This window comes from Ambystoma mexicanum, chromosome 9 (genome assembly GCF_040938575.1).
Source record: "Ambystoma mexicanum isolate Mex_15411 chromosome 9, UKY_AmexF1_1, whole genome shotgun sequence".
Lineage (NCBI taxonomy): Eukaryota > Metazoa > Chordata > Amphibia > Caudata > Ambystomatidae > Ambystoma > Ambystoma mexicanum.
The window spans coordinates 872,837,131-872,851,646 of NC_090931.1; the positions used below are offsets into that span (position 1 = coordinate 872,837,131).

Consider the following 14,516-nt stretch of genomic DNA (forward strand, 5'->3'; position numbering starts at 1 on the left):
ACAGAGAGAGCGGTAGCCCCCTTGGGTTCGGTACCACCGAAAAGAAGAACACGTGCCCTGCGGGCACAGCGGTGATGCTGGCGGCCCCAACTGGAGCACAGGGCAGCTAAGGAAGATCTGTGGCAGCAGGGCGTGGCGGATAGCGTGGTGGCCCACAGGGACAATGGGCACTGCCAGGAACCAACCGAAGGTTGCAGGCTACTGTGGCAATTGCAGAGGCCCATCCTGGCCATCGGGCTGCCACAGGTGATGCCCTGTGTGATGGACGGTACTACATGGAAGAGGAAACTGCCAGTGGCAGGATGGCCCTATTCAACAGGAAGGCCTTACCCGTTACAACAAGGAAGAACAGCCTAACCAGAGGTGCTGTAATGTGGTTTGTCTGTCTGCAGATATCATACCCCTAACTATATTGTGCACAGTTGGGACTATATATAATTAGGTATTTATTGATACGTGTGCCTTTATGTTTATTGCTTTTTAATTGTTTATGTAGGAATGTTGGCATATAAGGTTACTTATTTATATATGTACACAGATGGGGAGTTAAGTAGCAGAGTAGTAGCCTGGCGTGAGGTATGGGATGGGAAGCGGCGGCCTGCCAAAGGATGCCTAGGGGAAGGAAACCACCCACTGTGTCCATCTCCTGGCCTCCTCCACAGAGGGTGGTGCTAGGCAGGGAGTAGGGGTCTGATCCGTCAATTCCGACCTAAGGGTTTATGTTTGAACCCTCTGGGTAGGGTGGGCTAATGGGACAGATCCATCAGTGGTAAACCACATCAGGGGAACAAAGGATAGAAACATTGTAAGTGTTTAATTAGTGATGTTTGTATACTTCTTAGGTTTTGTTAAAAATAAAAAGGGGTCCCCACTGGGATCCCTTAAAAATTCCACCTGGGTGTCTGAGTCGCATTGTGAAGAGAGAGACAAGAACTCATGGTGTAGCTCATCTCCTGTTTGTTATAACATCTTACATCTCAGGTTACTCGGCACCCCTTTCTCTCCGGCTTGTCTGGGAGGATGGGGTGCATTCCGGTTTGGCTCATGCCCTGGTACGGGGTAAGGAATGTCCACCTTTACCTCATGGGCTACATCCATCTCATCATGGACAGAACAAGTCCTCTATTTGTGAAAGATCACAGCCATTCAACTCCTCCGTAGTCTAGATTAGGCTTCAATTAATTTATTTGCTAGAACTTCTAATCACTCACATTTTAACAAGTGGCACATGTGCTTAGAGCTCCTTTTCAGTCAGATAGCTTTGAGGGGACCAGAATTTCATTGCTAGTGACAGGAGTGGGAAATGTAGCGAAAGGGCACATAACTGGAGCAAGCTTGAATTCTTGGGTGCAGAGAAGTGTAGAGGGAGGTAGCGGGTGACTGGGGACTGGGATCATTAGTTTTAGGGTAGGCTAAGGTTTTGTTTTTGCAGCGTTGTAGGACGACTTCAGTGATTGGAAGTGGGGCAATGACCAAAGAGCCACCTGGGGAGAATATAGGGAGAGGGAACCCCTGTATTGGAGAACATCTTGAGTGACTGTGGGAGACACTGGGAGACACTGCAAGAGACACTTTATAAACCATGCATTCTGGGTACAAGAGACTGTGATCTAGATAAGTTGCATGGGAAATGCAACCTGCATCCATCCTGTGCTTAGCACTAAGGGGGAGCACTAGAAGCAGGGAATCCCTGAGGGATGCTTGCGGGAGAGTCACAATCATGTAATTTGGATGTAAGGAAGAAGCAGAGATTGAGGGAGGTTGGTGATGCACAAATCCGTGTCATTCTCTTCAAGTGAGTGGATGAGATGCACGCCATCAGGTGACACTTGACAGGAGGAGCAGGAGGAGCAGGAGGAGCAGGAGGAGCCAGTAATCCCTGAGGGCAGCTTGTGTGAGAGTCATTTTATGTCATTTTAGTGGTAGGAAGCAGCAGAGATTCAGGGCGACGGGTGATACATCAATCAGTGTCCTTCTCTGGAAGTGAGTGGATGAGACACATTCTATTGGGTGAATCCTTGGAGGAGAAGCAGGGAATCTGTGACAGTAGCTTGTGCAAGACTCATACTTGTGTCCCCGAGTCACAGACTGACAACCACACTCGAAGCCCTCTTTTTGCACTGACCACTTCCATGGACCTTAAGCAAATTGTACTCTCCACCGCGCACAGCAAAAGCAACACTTTAGACCTGGTCTTCACATCATCCCCCTGCATCACCTGTGAAGACCCTGTCCCACTTTACTGGTCTGACCATGCCGCCATCCCATTATCAGTCACCCACTCGACTACTGCTAACTAAGGTCAGGCTAGATGCTCCCTCACTCAACGCCGCTCATTCAAAACCTTCCCGGTCAATGATCCAGAAGCAGACTTTGCTGACTTCCCTACCACAAATAATGCCTTGGGCCTCCTGGAATTATTCAGCAACTTTTCTATAAAACTAGTGGACATGCATGCCCCCCTAGAATCCAGCAGGGCTAAGACCAAACCACTCACCCCAGCTAGCCTCCAACAAGCGCTCAATCAGAGCCCTGGAGAAACAGTGGCGCAAAAACCACACCTCGGGAGATCTCACCAACCTCAAATCTCTGCATTCAAACCGTAGGATTCTGATTATCGAGGCCAACGCTACTTGCTACTCCACTACCATTGTGGCAGCCTCTTACAGGAGTAAAGCCCTCTTTGAAGTTGTAAAGCATTGTACCAAACCCTCACCAAACTCTGCGGTACCTGCAACTCAAGAAAAATTTGACAGAATCAACACATTTTTTATTGAAGGAATAGACAAAATCAGAGAGACCCTTGAATCAACCTCTCGCAGCATTAGCATCCCCTGCACCCCGGCACAAACAGTGCCCCTCTGGACCAAATTCTCTCTTCTCTTTCCCCCGGATATCCTAAAAATGATTGCCTCCCTCAAACCTACTTCTTACTGATGATATAATTCCAGCCTCCATCGTTAAACAATGGATGGGTCCAGCGCTCAAGATGCTCCTCACCATCATCAATGCCTCCCTTGCAGAAGGATCATTCCTGGACACCCTAAAAACTGGTCTCATACGACCTCTTTTGAAAAAAAAAACTAGATCCAGATGACCTGGCCAACTACAGGCTGATTACGAACCTCCTGTTTATTGGCAAAATCTTGGAAAAAGTAGTTGCTTCACAACTACTTGCCAGTATCGAATGACTCCACCTCCTAAATAACTATCAGTCAGGGTTCTGTCCAAAGTGTAGCATCGAGACAGCCACCACCCAGGTGGTGGATCATGCTCTCCAAATCATGGATAAGGGCGACTCATGCCTCCTCATCCTCCTTGACCTCTCGGCTGCATTCGACAACGTCGACCACCACATCCTTCTCTCCCTGCTGACAGGATGGGATTCTCTGTTTCTGTCCTGAATTGGTTACATCCTACCTCTCAAGGAGACACAAGGCTGTCCAGATGAACTTGTTGCATTCTAACAGACTCCAGGTCTCCTGCAGAGTCCCCCAAGGCACCATTCTCTCACCAATCCTTTTTAACCTTTAAATGGAGCCTTTGGGCACTCTCCTCAAAGTTCCCAATAAAGCCATCCACCAATACGCAGATGATACTCAGTTGTACATGAGAGGAAGTAGCGCGCAGGACATCATTCATCTCCGCTATTACCTAGCCCTCATCCAATCCTGGATGTCAACTGCCTAGCTCAAACTAAACCCATCCAAGACTGAATTTGTCTTCATTGGTCCACCTGCTAAAAAACAACTTGTCCAACAATGACTCATTGGTATGCGCCTAGAGTTATCTGATCCACAACTCTCACACTCAGCAAAATTCGGAGGCGTCATAATTGACAGCCATCTGGCCTTCCAGAAACACATAGCCAAAAAGGCCCAATTAGCCTGCCTCAGAATCTCAACCCTTCAAAAAATCCAACCCCTTATCCCACTGCATGATGTCCAGACCGTAGTGCAGGCCATTATGGTCTCACACATCGAGGGGAAAATGCTCTCCTTTCAGGGCTCCCAGCTACTCACTTGGCTCCACTAAAAGCAGTCCACCAGCCGCAACATGTCTTTTTACGGGAGCATGGAAATCTGACTGGAATGTTCCCAAACTACGCAAACTACATTGGCTTCCACTCCAAGCCAGGACATTGTTCAAGGCTGCATGTACCATCTACAAAGCAGTCATGAGGAGCACACCAGCGTACCTGGCAGCTAAGCTCCACATATCTGGTGGCACACGCTCATCGCGCAGCAAATCGTCCAACCGGCTTGAATCACAACTCGTCTGCAAAGAGAGGACCTGCAAACAATCCTTCTCTTGTCAAGTACCCACCCTCTGGAACTGGATCCTGGTGTTGGCGCACAATTCTCCAATTTCACAAATCTCTCAAAACCTGGCTCTTTAAATAACACCTGACCAAGGTATAATTCCAATGGTTGAACATTACCGACGCACAGACCTCACAGTACCGCACTACTGGTAAAAGATGCTAGCCCAAATGCCTGCTACCCACGCTCTGTACATCACTCCATTGCTCTCGAGCTAAGTCCAAACTTTAAACAATAAAATAAAAATAAATACAATTGTGTGATGTATGTGGGAGGAAGCAGCAGAGATTCAGGGAGGTGGGTGAGTAAGCAACACATTTGGACAACATGTCAGCAGCACCAAAACATGTCAGTGGCATTGGGATTTGTGCTGCTTGTGGTCTTTTCACATCTTCAGCAGCACTTGCTTTGTGAGCTGTGGATGCCAGAATTACACATGGGCTCATTACGAGTTTGGCGGTAGCGGTGCCCTTATTAAGGGCATGGCTACTGCCAAACTCGCTACCGGCCCCGGCACCCGCGAATGGGCCATTACCGGCCCATTACAACATGAATGGGCTGGTAATTGCCCATTCACAGGTGTCGGTATGGCCGGCCTCCCGATCCCCATTCTGCCCCATGGGGAAGAATGGGGGTCGGAGCATGGTTGCACCGGCACCGTTAATAATGCTGCCGATGCAATCACGAGTTCTGCTCGTGGATGCCGGTCTGCACACCTGGTCAGACCACGCGTGCAGTCCGGCACCAGCAAGCAGAACTCATAATGTGGCGGAGAGGTAACAACGGAGCCGGTAGCACTACCAGCGCCGTTGTTGCCTTTCCGCCACATTCGTAATGAGGCCCATGGTCTATTAAAGGTATCATCCAGCTCACATTCTACACCCTGTCCCATGTTGCTCTGGACTGGTGCATGCATATATATTGCATCATGATATTGACCATCCAAAGGAATCAACAGAGGAAGTTGCATTCTCATTTCCTCCCACCATCTCAGGGTTAGAAGAGGGGCACATAACATATCAACCAAAGATCAGGGAGGAACAAAACACTGGGTAGTTGAACCGTGGAAAGAGATTGAAAATACAAGGTCTCTATCTCCACCGCTCCCAGCCACTGATAGGTCAGACAATATTGATAATGATAATGATGACATGGATGATGATTAAGGCAAGTAATATAGAGGAATATGCATTGCTGCTGGAAAGCAGTGATAGTGAGGGGCCGGAGAATGACACCACAGATACAGAGGCTATAGCATTATTAGAGGCTCACTCCCAACTGTGCACATTCTCTTTGAGGAACAGCTCTCCTGTCACATAACAGAAAGCACATCACAGCATTGCATGGCATCCAGACCAACGCCAGCACCATCAAACTGAGATGAGCACAGCCTACGTGTTAGACCACAATGAAAGAACGTGTGGTGGGAATTCACGCAGAATAAACAGCAACTGAATCTGCACGCTTGCACACGCTGCCAGAAAGCAGCATGTCGAAGGAAGGCAGGGACCAACTTAAGCACCAAATCTATGCTGCCCCATATGCTGCAGCACCATGCACAGACATGGGAAGAAGTCAAAACATCTTAAGTGCATTCCTCCCCCTACCATAAGACAAGCAGCACACAGTACTGCAGCTGTGCCTTGGATTGGAACACCAAGTGCTACACTCAGAGTTGCATACCAGTGATCCTCCATTGCAGTCCAGTGTTGCAGAGGTGCTTGAGAGTGGCCAAAAAGTAAATCACACGACAGACAGCGCCTGCTCAATGCCAACCTGGCTATAATGTGGGAAATATACCCTTGTGCTCCTTTGTAGAAAAACGCTGATTCTGGCACCTTATTGGAAAATGTGATTACTATTGGGAAGTTCCCACCACCTTACTTTCTCTCGCAATGTGGCACCAGAAATGTGCAAGTTTATAATTGCAGTGCGGTGGGTACTACAGCAGTACAGCAGCCCTTTGGGGGAAATAAATCCACTTCACCATGGACATTTTGACAGTTGTTAGAGCATTGACTACGGCATGTTCTTCATCTGCCAGCCAAGAGGGGTCTAAGGGCAATGGAAGGGGGCGGCAGGGGTATGCAGTTCAGCACCAAACAGCATTGTGCATGTCAGGGTTCCAGGAGAGTTGACATCTGAGAGAAACTGGAGGGGGGGGCACAGTGGCTGAGGCCTCGTAATTGAATATTGGCTCTGTTGCAGCAGATAATTAATTATATTTCCTTGCTGCTTTGCGAGCCAATGCATGTCTCCTGCTTTGTGAATGCCCGTCCTCCACGTTATGGTCACAGGCTTTATCAGCATTTGTCACCCTGTGAAAGAATTGGTCGCTATGGCCCAGAAGATCAGCTCCCATTTCAGCCAGGCTTGCCATGACAGAATGCACTCTGTCAACTGCAAGTGTGCAACACGTTGCCACGGGACAGCCCGAAAACCTCGGTGGCCACCTGTTGGAACTCTACTTTGCACATATCGGACAGGCTACATAAGTAGTGAAATGCCATCACAGATCACGGAAGTGCTCACGGCACAGCTCTAGAGGCTGCATTTTTGACTGCATCAGTGGCAACATCTATCTGACAGCTGCTGTGTGCTACACACTTTCAATGATGCGACTGAGCATTCCAGCCATCCCTCTGTGATGTTCTCCTCTGGTGAACATGCTTGTGCTGAAACTGACCATCATGGCAAGGGTCATGCCTTTGCAGGTGATGCCAATGCAGCACAGCTGGTGAGGGACTTGCTTTCAATATTGCATCGTGATCCATAGGTAGTTAGATGTAAAAGTAACCGTAAGTACCTGTTGCCTTCCTTTATGGACCCATATTTTAAGGTAAAAGTGGCAATTTTATCACACACATATGTCGGAGAGGATGACTTGCAGCAAACAGCAAAGGGGGAGACATTATGTAAAGGATGCTTTGCTTCAGTGCTAGCATCATCAATTTAAGAAGGAACACTTCATCAGGAAGTACATAAATCAGCCCACATGTTCCCACCATCACTGTGAATTTCAAGCTCAGGATTGATGGCATCGCCGGTCAGTACATCACTCTCCCCTGGTGAAATCTTTCTAAGCAGTTCAGGTGCAGGCTGTAGGAAGGAGACGCTGTGGGATACCCTTCTCAGTGACTCAGGCATGTAGAATAAAGATGGGTCTTCAGCAAGATACATAAACAAACAATCAATTCAATTCAATCAATTCAAGAACAGATAGTAGACCACCAGCCACGTGGATGTTTGTTGCCTATCTACTGGACACTTCACCCCAGGGAAGTGATGATGTTCTAGGTAGAGCAAGCAGTCAATCTGGCCAACACCACTTGTGCGTATTGCTGTTGAATCGCTGAGCTGCTCCCCTGCAAGTGTGGCTATGTCTATTGTCTGTAACTGCAAGGGAAGCCTCACAGTATCACAGGTTGAACAACTGACATTTATAAAAATGAAAGCTCAGAGAAGGATAGTTTTAGCCTTTAACAGCAGATGGTGCTTCACCTTAAGTTAGTTTGAGAAAGTTGTTAATGTTTCAAAATTGCAAAAGTGAGCTGCTAACTGGGGTTCGAAGTCCTGAGGCTAACCAGGGCTATATAATGAGAACTTGAAAAAATGAAACCCTTACTGTTGCACTTTCACTTGAAATTAGTTTTATTTCACACAGTTTTGTATGAAATTGTATTCAAATGCATGTCTGCTTAATTTGACATATTTGTTTAGGCATTATCCTATACGATTTAGCAAATATATGTGTTTCTCTTCCTAGATGGAAACAGAAAGGGTTGCTATTGTGAATGTCATTGGTTATAACAGAATCTTAAGTGGCTGATCTACATAGTCTCAAAAATAAGGGGAAAAGGGATTTAGTTATATTCATTTACCTTGTGTACTTGTCCTTTTATAGCCGATGTTTCTTTGTTTGTCTTTCCCGCGGTCCGATTGCCGTAAGCATGCATTGATTGGCCATGTTTATATAGTGCTTGATGACCAACCCTTTCTGTTTCCATCTAGGAAGAGAAACACATGTATTTGCTAAATCCTGTAGGATAATGCCTAAACACATATGTCAAATTAAACAGACATGAATTTGAATACAGACAGCACAACTGTAAGTAGACATTCTGTCTTCCTTAACAACTGCCAATACAACTTAGTGAAAAGGAGAGTCATTTCCAATTGCATTAAATGTTCTTGGATTTTACCTCACTCCTTAGGTTATTGTGTACATTTTCAAAATGAAGGAAACAAACTAAACCAATCGTCCTGGAAATTGTATTACTCAAATTTTGCATAACCCCTGAAGGACCACATGATTTAATAGCGGGGCAACACGTGTCGGGGTTTAAGCATGAACTATGCTTGGGGTTTAAGCATGTACTCTGTTTATACAAAATTAGCATCTTGAAAGCAAGAAAATATCTCAAGTTTTCAAAATATATTGAATGAAGCTAATTCAATTTACTGATATGATGGATGTCTCAACAATTATAATTTAAAACATTGGAGAAAACAAGAAAGTTATGTTCAAGTGTGTAAAATTTGGAACTATGGAATGAAGTCAATTTCATACAAAACTGTTTGAAATACAACTAATATCAAGTGAAAGCGCAACAGTAAGGGTTCCATTTTTTCAAGTTCTCATTTATAAAAATGAAGAGTCACTTCATTGGGGAAGACTGTGGAACGACATCCACCCATAGATAGCACACTAGCTCGGGTGATGACGATGATTTGTTACCCGGTACGAATCAGACACTGAAAAGTAGAGCTAGATTGTTTTGTGGCGCGCACTGCTGGGAAACAGATAGCTGTACTATGAGGAGGTCCTGACAAGCTGCTGACTTAGATTGTTGTGTTGTTTTACTGTAACGGAAAAAACTACGACGAAAGACTGCAGCGGTTTTGGCCCAAAATACGTTTTTTCCCATTACAGTAAAACAACCCAAAACCAGTAGTTTAGCTGCTCCCATCCACACCCCCTTACTTTTACTTACCTTGTGGCAGCACAATTCCCTGTGTGCTGCTGAGTCGCTGTGTCCCTGCGATGCCTGTTCCCACTCACGCCGGTGATCGGGAACGGGCGTAGCAGGGTCCTTCTTTTTCTTTTTTCTGTATGCGAACGGCTGCAGTGGACACTCCCGCAACCCCCGCTGACATTATAGTGAACAAGTGTGCGGGGGACACCCTTGCACCCTCCGCTGCCCTTGTTCACTATAATGCCACCGGATGGGGGATTTGGTCGAACCTTTCAGCAGAGTGAATGTTTGGTACGACCGAAATTCGACCAAATCTCTTCCCATTCGGTCTTTTATATTCAGTCTTTTTGGGTATTACCGCTGACTTACACATGCCATTGCATACTGTCACAAAAATACCCTATAATTGTCACAATCTCAAACACCACTTGCCAAGTGTTCTCAGGCTCTCTCAAAGGGTTCAACCACCCACTTTAATTCTCACGCTCTCTAACACAGTTCAGCCACCCCATAAAGTGATTTGGTCCTCTAACAGCACTCAATGACCCAACACGGTTTTCAAGCCCTCCCACAGGGCGTTGCCTCCCCTTATATTTCGCTGTCTCTTTCACAGGATCCAGCTGACCACTAAAGTTCTCAGTCTCTCTTACAAGGTGCAGCCACCCTCTAGAGTTCTCGGGATTTCTCACAGGGAGAGCCGTCCCTTAAAGTTCTCAAACTCTCTCACAGGGTGCAGCCACCCACTACAGTTCTCTGAATTTCGCACAGGGACAGCCAATCCTTAAAGTTCTCAAACTCTTTCACAGGGTGCAACCACCCACTACAGTTGTTGGAATTTCTCACAGTGCACAGCCACCCCTTAAGGTTCTCATTCTCTCCCACAGGGTGTAATCACCCACTAAAGTTCTCTTTGCCTCTCCCATGGCTCATCAACCCACTAAAGTTCTTGCGTCCTCTCTCGGGGTGCAGCCACCTACTAAAGTTTACAATCTCGATTACAGGGCACAGCCACCCACTACAGTTGTCAGGCTCGTTCACAGGGTGCAGCCATCCCTTAAATATCTCAGGCTCTCTCATATGGTGCAGCCACTGACTAATCCTTCTCAGGCTCTCTCACAGGGTGCAGCTGCCCCTTAAAGTTCTCAGGCTCCCTACCGGGGTGCAGCCTCAGACTAAAGTTTTTGTTCTCTCTCACAAGGTGCAACTGGCCCTAAAGTTCCTTTGCTCGCTCACAGAGCATGGGCTCCCATTAAAATGATTAAGCTCTTACATCCAGTTTTTCCTCACACTTAAGTTCTCCAGCTCTCCCCAGACCGCTGCTCATCTCAGGAGTGTGGAGTATCATTGTGAGGCTAGTCTTTTGGCCATAGCTCTTGCACTCCCCTTGCACAATGACCTACAGGAGGGAAAGAAGGTGGCGCCACATGTGCCTCCTCATGTTGGCCACCACCACTGCATGTTCCAGCTCATCAGGCTTACAGGAATCATGCAATGCAGGCAATAGGCTCCAGCATGCCTCATTATGTGGTCTAGGTGGTTCTGCTCAAAGGTGAATGGTGCAAGTGACGCACCACCCCCAACCTCTTCTTAGGGTGGTGTCAGCAACTGGAACCTGTTGCTGGCCAGAGTTGTCAGTGCTACTCCCTCTTCATCACTGCCGGACGGAGTGGTGGTGGCAGCCGGGATGCTAATGGGCTCAGTGAAGGCAGGGAACTCATTTGACTGGTATATTTATTTTGGTTCAGGCAGAATGCGATTCCTATTGGCCATCATCCCCCAGGCATCTCTCCTACCAGCGGGAACCCTTTCCCGCTGGTAGGGCAAATTACTACCAGGACTATGTGGGATGTGTGGGTGGAGGGGTCAAGGTCACCTATCCCTAGGACTCCTCCTGTGCCTGGCTTGCCCCCTCAGCAGTAGCATGCTCGGAGTGAGGCACCTCCTCCAGCACCTCTGTGTTCCCTTCCTTTTCCTTCCCCTCGGGTAAGCCATGTCAACCCCCTGTGTTGGCGCTTCCGCAGGCTGGCCCTTCCCCTGTGGGTTCTTCTGCTGGACCTCCACCTCGTCCTCTGCACCCCCACCCTGCTGAGTGGAGATCACATACTGCCCAATGCTCCCTCACCCAGGTAGCAGCCATCCCATATTATTCTGCCCAAGTGCTTGTGTGCTCACCATCTCCTCCCAAATGCAGAACATGCCCTCCTGCTCCTCTACTGTCCCTGCAACTGTGGGGTGTCCCCAAGAGGCCTTGCCTCGCCTGCCGCTGTGGAGGACCCCACGGGTGGCTCTGCCTTCTTTGCCTCTGTGCTAGTCAGGGCCACCACTGTTGATCCTTCGCACATTCCTTTTCCTGAAGCCTCCCCTAATGACTCAGCAGGGTCCCCCACTAACTCTGAGAATCGGTGATGCTGCGTGGCTTGTTCTTGTGAACCGGCACCAAGAAACATCAAGAAACTCCCTCACCCCCATCTATCATCGGGGGAATCCTCCTCCTTCGCCTGTAAGAAGAAATGCAGCCACTCCTTCCACCTTCTTTGCCTTCTCATAGCAGCATCACAGGCACACCACACGAGTACCACACGCTACAAAGGAGAACACCAGGAGAAGTCAAACACCCTGAGAACCCAAAAGTGGGAAAACACCTTTGAGGACAAAGAAAAACACTCAAAATAAATCCCAGTCCCTAAGACAAACAACAATAACAAACAAACTAACACGAGTAACAGAACAGAAAGTGTGGTGACAAGATGACAACAACAATAAGGGAAACTTTTTTTTTGTTTGTTGTGTTTTTTTGGGATAGGATTAGGGACAAGACATTTTTTAAAAAAGGTTTTATTAGGGGAAACAAAATGGACAAGTCACTAAAGGAACAGGCGTTTTTATAGGTATGGAGAAACTATCAACATGATGCGACACACTGTGGTGTTAACACCCGATCCGGCAGGCCGGATCGAGTGTTAAGGCCATTAGCACCCGGGGTTACCAAAGTGGCAACCCGGAGTGCTAAAAAGAAAAAGGATTTTCCTTCCTACAAAGGGACGCGAAGGGCGTCCCATTGTACGAAGGAAAATCCTTCACCAACATGGCCACCATGGAAAGCGAAGCGGGCCTCCATACGGAGCCCCTCTTCCCTTTCCATGGTGGCCGTTCTGCACAGAGAGGAAGGTGCTGCTGCGGCAGCGAGTGCCACTGCAGCCGCAATAAGGTAAATTGGGGGTGGGGGGATTAAAGATTTAAAAAAGTGGACAGGGGGAGGGAGGACAGGGAGAAGATGGCGGTGGAGGACCCGGCCGTCAGGTGGCTTGGAACCCGGGCTTACACTGGCGGTTCAAGCCCGAGTTCCTAGCCACCTGATTGGCTGGCTCTGGCGCCCGGGTGCTAATGAAGTAATAGTACAATAAAGGGGTAAAAAATTGGCAACAAAACACACCAGAGACAAACACACTTGACAACTAAAGAACATATAACTCAGAAAACTCCTCAAAATATATTCAAATCAGTGAAAAGCTCTCCAAACATCCTCCAAGTGTGAGCCTGCCCTGTGCAGTCTTACATCTACAACCTACCAAAACCCACCAAGGGGACTAGAATAGAGCTTAGCCTTTTATAGAGGGTTGATTTTCCTTCGATAGTTTCAAGGACTCTGATTGGTGCATGTACTCAATGAATCTGACAAAGATGACTCTGATTTGCTGAACGCAATTGACAAACAAACTTGAGTTTCAAGCGTCCTGATTGGATGATGTGTTATGGTGAAAGACCAGGACACCTGCCGCAAGTTTTACCCGGGTCATTCAAACATTCCAAAATATCATCCTACGCTCGAGTGATAGGATGAATCATGCCACAAAGATTTGATTTGGCTATGGGGTGCGGGGGGGGGGGGGGCGGGGTTAAGGAAACTTGTCTAGGATTAGAATAGACTACCCAGGCGCAACAAAAACACACTGAGCACTCAAGTGAAATCAGGCAATATGGACTCAAACACTAAGAAAGTGACCTGCCAGACCAAGTGCCAAGCTGGCCAACTAACGAGCTGACAGGGGTAACAAGTCCAAAGGCTAGGATATTGCCTTACATTAGGGCTCATAGTCATCATTTGGCTTGGACACAAAGTCATGTTGAACTTACAACAACCCATCCCAAGAGGAATGAGCTAGATGCCGTCACAGTGCATATGGACAGGGATATGGAAATTATTGAGTTCATGCAGGTTCCTTATGGGGAAATATCTGATACGTGATTGATGTGAATGAGGCCAGCAACGTGAGAATACGTTTTTGAAGTGTGTTTGGAAATTGACGAGGGGATATTAAGACCCCTCTCTTCTTGCCAGCTGTGTGCAATTCATTGAGACACGATTCTCTGTATTTTTGTATAGAACGTTTGTAAAGCCCACATCTAGCTGGATAGCAATGGAGCGATGGGCATAGAAGGATCGACTCTATAAAGAAAGAGTCGCTGGGTTGTGGGCCCTGCTGCTGCTGACTGGATGTCCGCTAGCTGATGCTGTAGTGCTGCAGGCCCTCTCTGAAGAACTGTTTGGCCAGTAGGGTCATCAATTGACAATGTATGAGACAGTGCAGGGAAATGGTCAAGTCACATCTGAAATGAGTAGCATTCGCTTGACCTGTATCAGGGAAGGTATGTGGGAATATTATATTATGTTGTGATTATGAATTCTGTGAGTCTATCAAAGCCTATGTTATGTTGTGTTTATAGTTTGTTATGCAGTTCCAGTCACCACCGTTGTGGTCTAACAGCACTGAGGCCTGTCCAGAGAGCATTGTGTCCTTGCCACGAGTTTCCGGAACTTAGTCTGTGGAGGAACGGATAAGGGCTGCAGAGGAAGAGTTAGCTTAAAATAATGGGGGGATCTGCACCTGTTGCCATTGAGGGGTGCTCCTGGATACACATGAAGCATGTGTTTTGTTTGTTTTGTTTTATTCATTTGTATTGCGCGCCAGACCCGAGGGTATCAGGGCGCAGGAGCAACAAGGTTATTCTCAGCTTGGCTACAGTGCTGTACAGTAATTTACAGGTGTATGCAAGAGTAAGTACAGGTACAGAAAAAGACATTGGGCCTCATTACACGGTAGGCGGTAAGGGTTTACCGGTACCAGTATTTTACCAGTACCGGTAAATCCTTACCGCCTTACTACGAGGTCCCTTTGCGGGTTGGGGATTTTAACGCCTGCTTTTTGCAGGCGTTAAA

At 47.4% G+C, this 14,516-nt stretch overlaps 1 protein-coding gene across 1 annotated transcript in view; it reads left to right on the forward strand.

Annotated features, from left to right (window-relative positions):
* Positions 1-14,516, forward strand: part of RAB17 (RAB17, member RAS oncogene family) — a 138,909-nt gene that overhangs the window by 88,835 nt on the left and 35,558 nt on the right. The window lies entirely within an intron of this gene.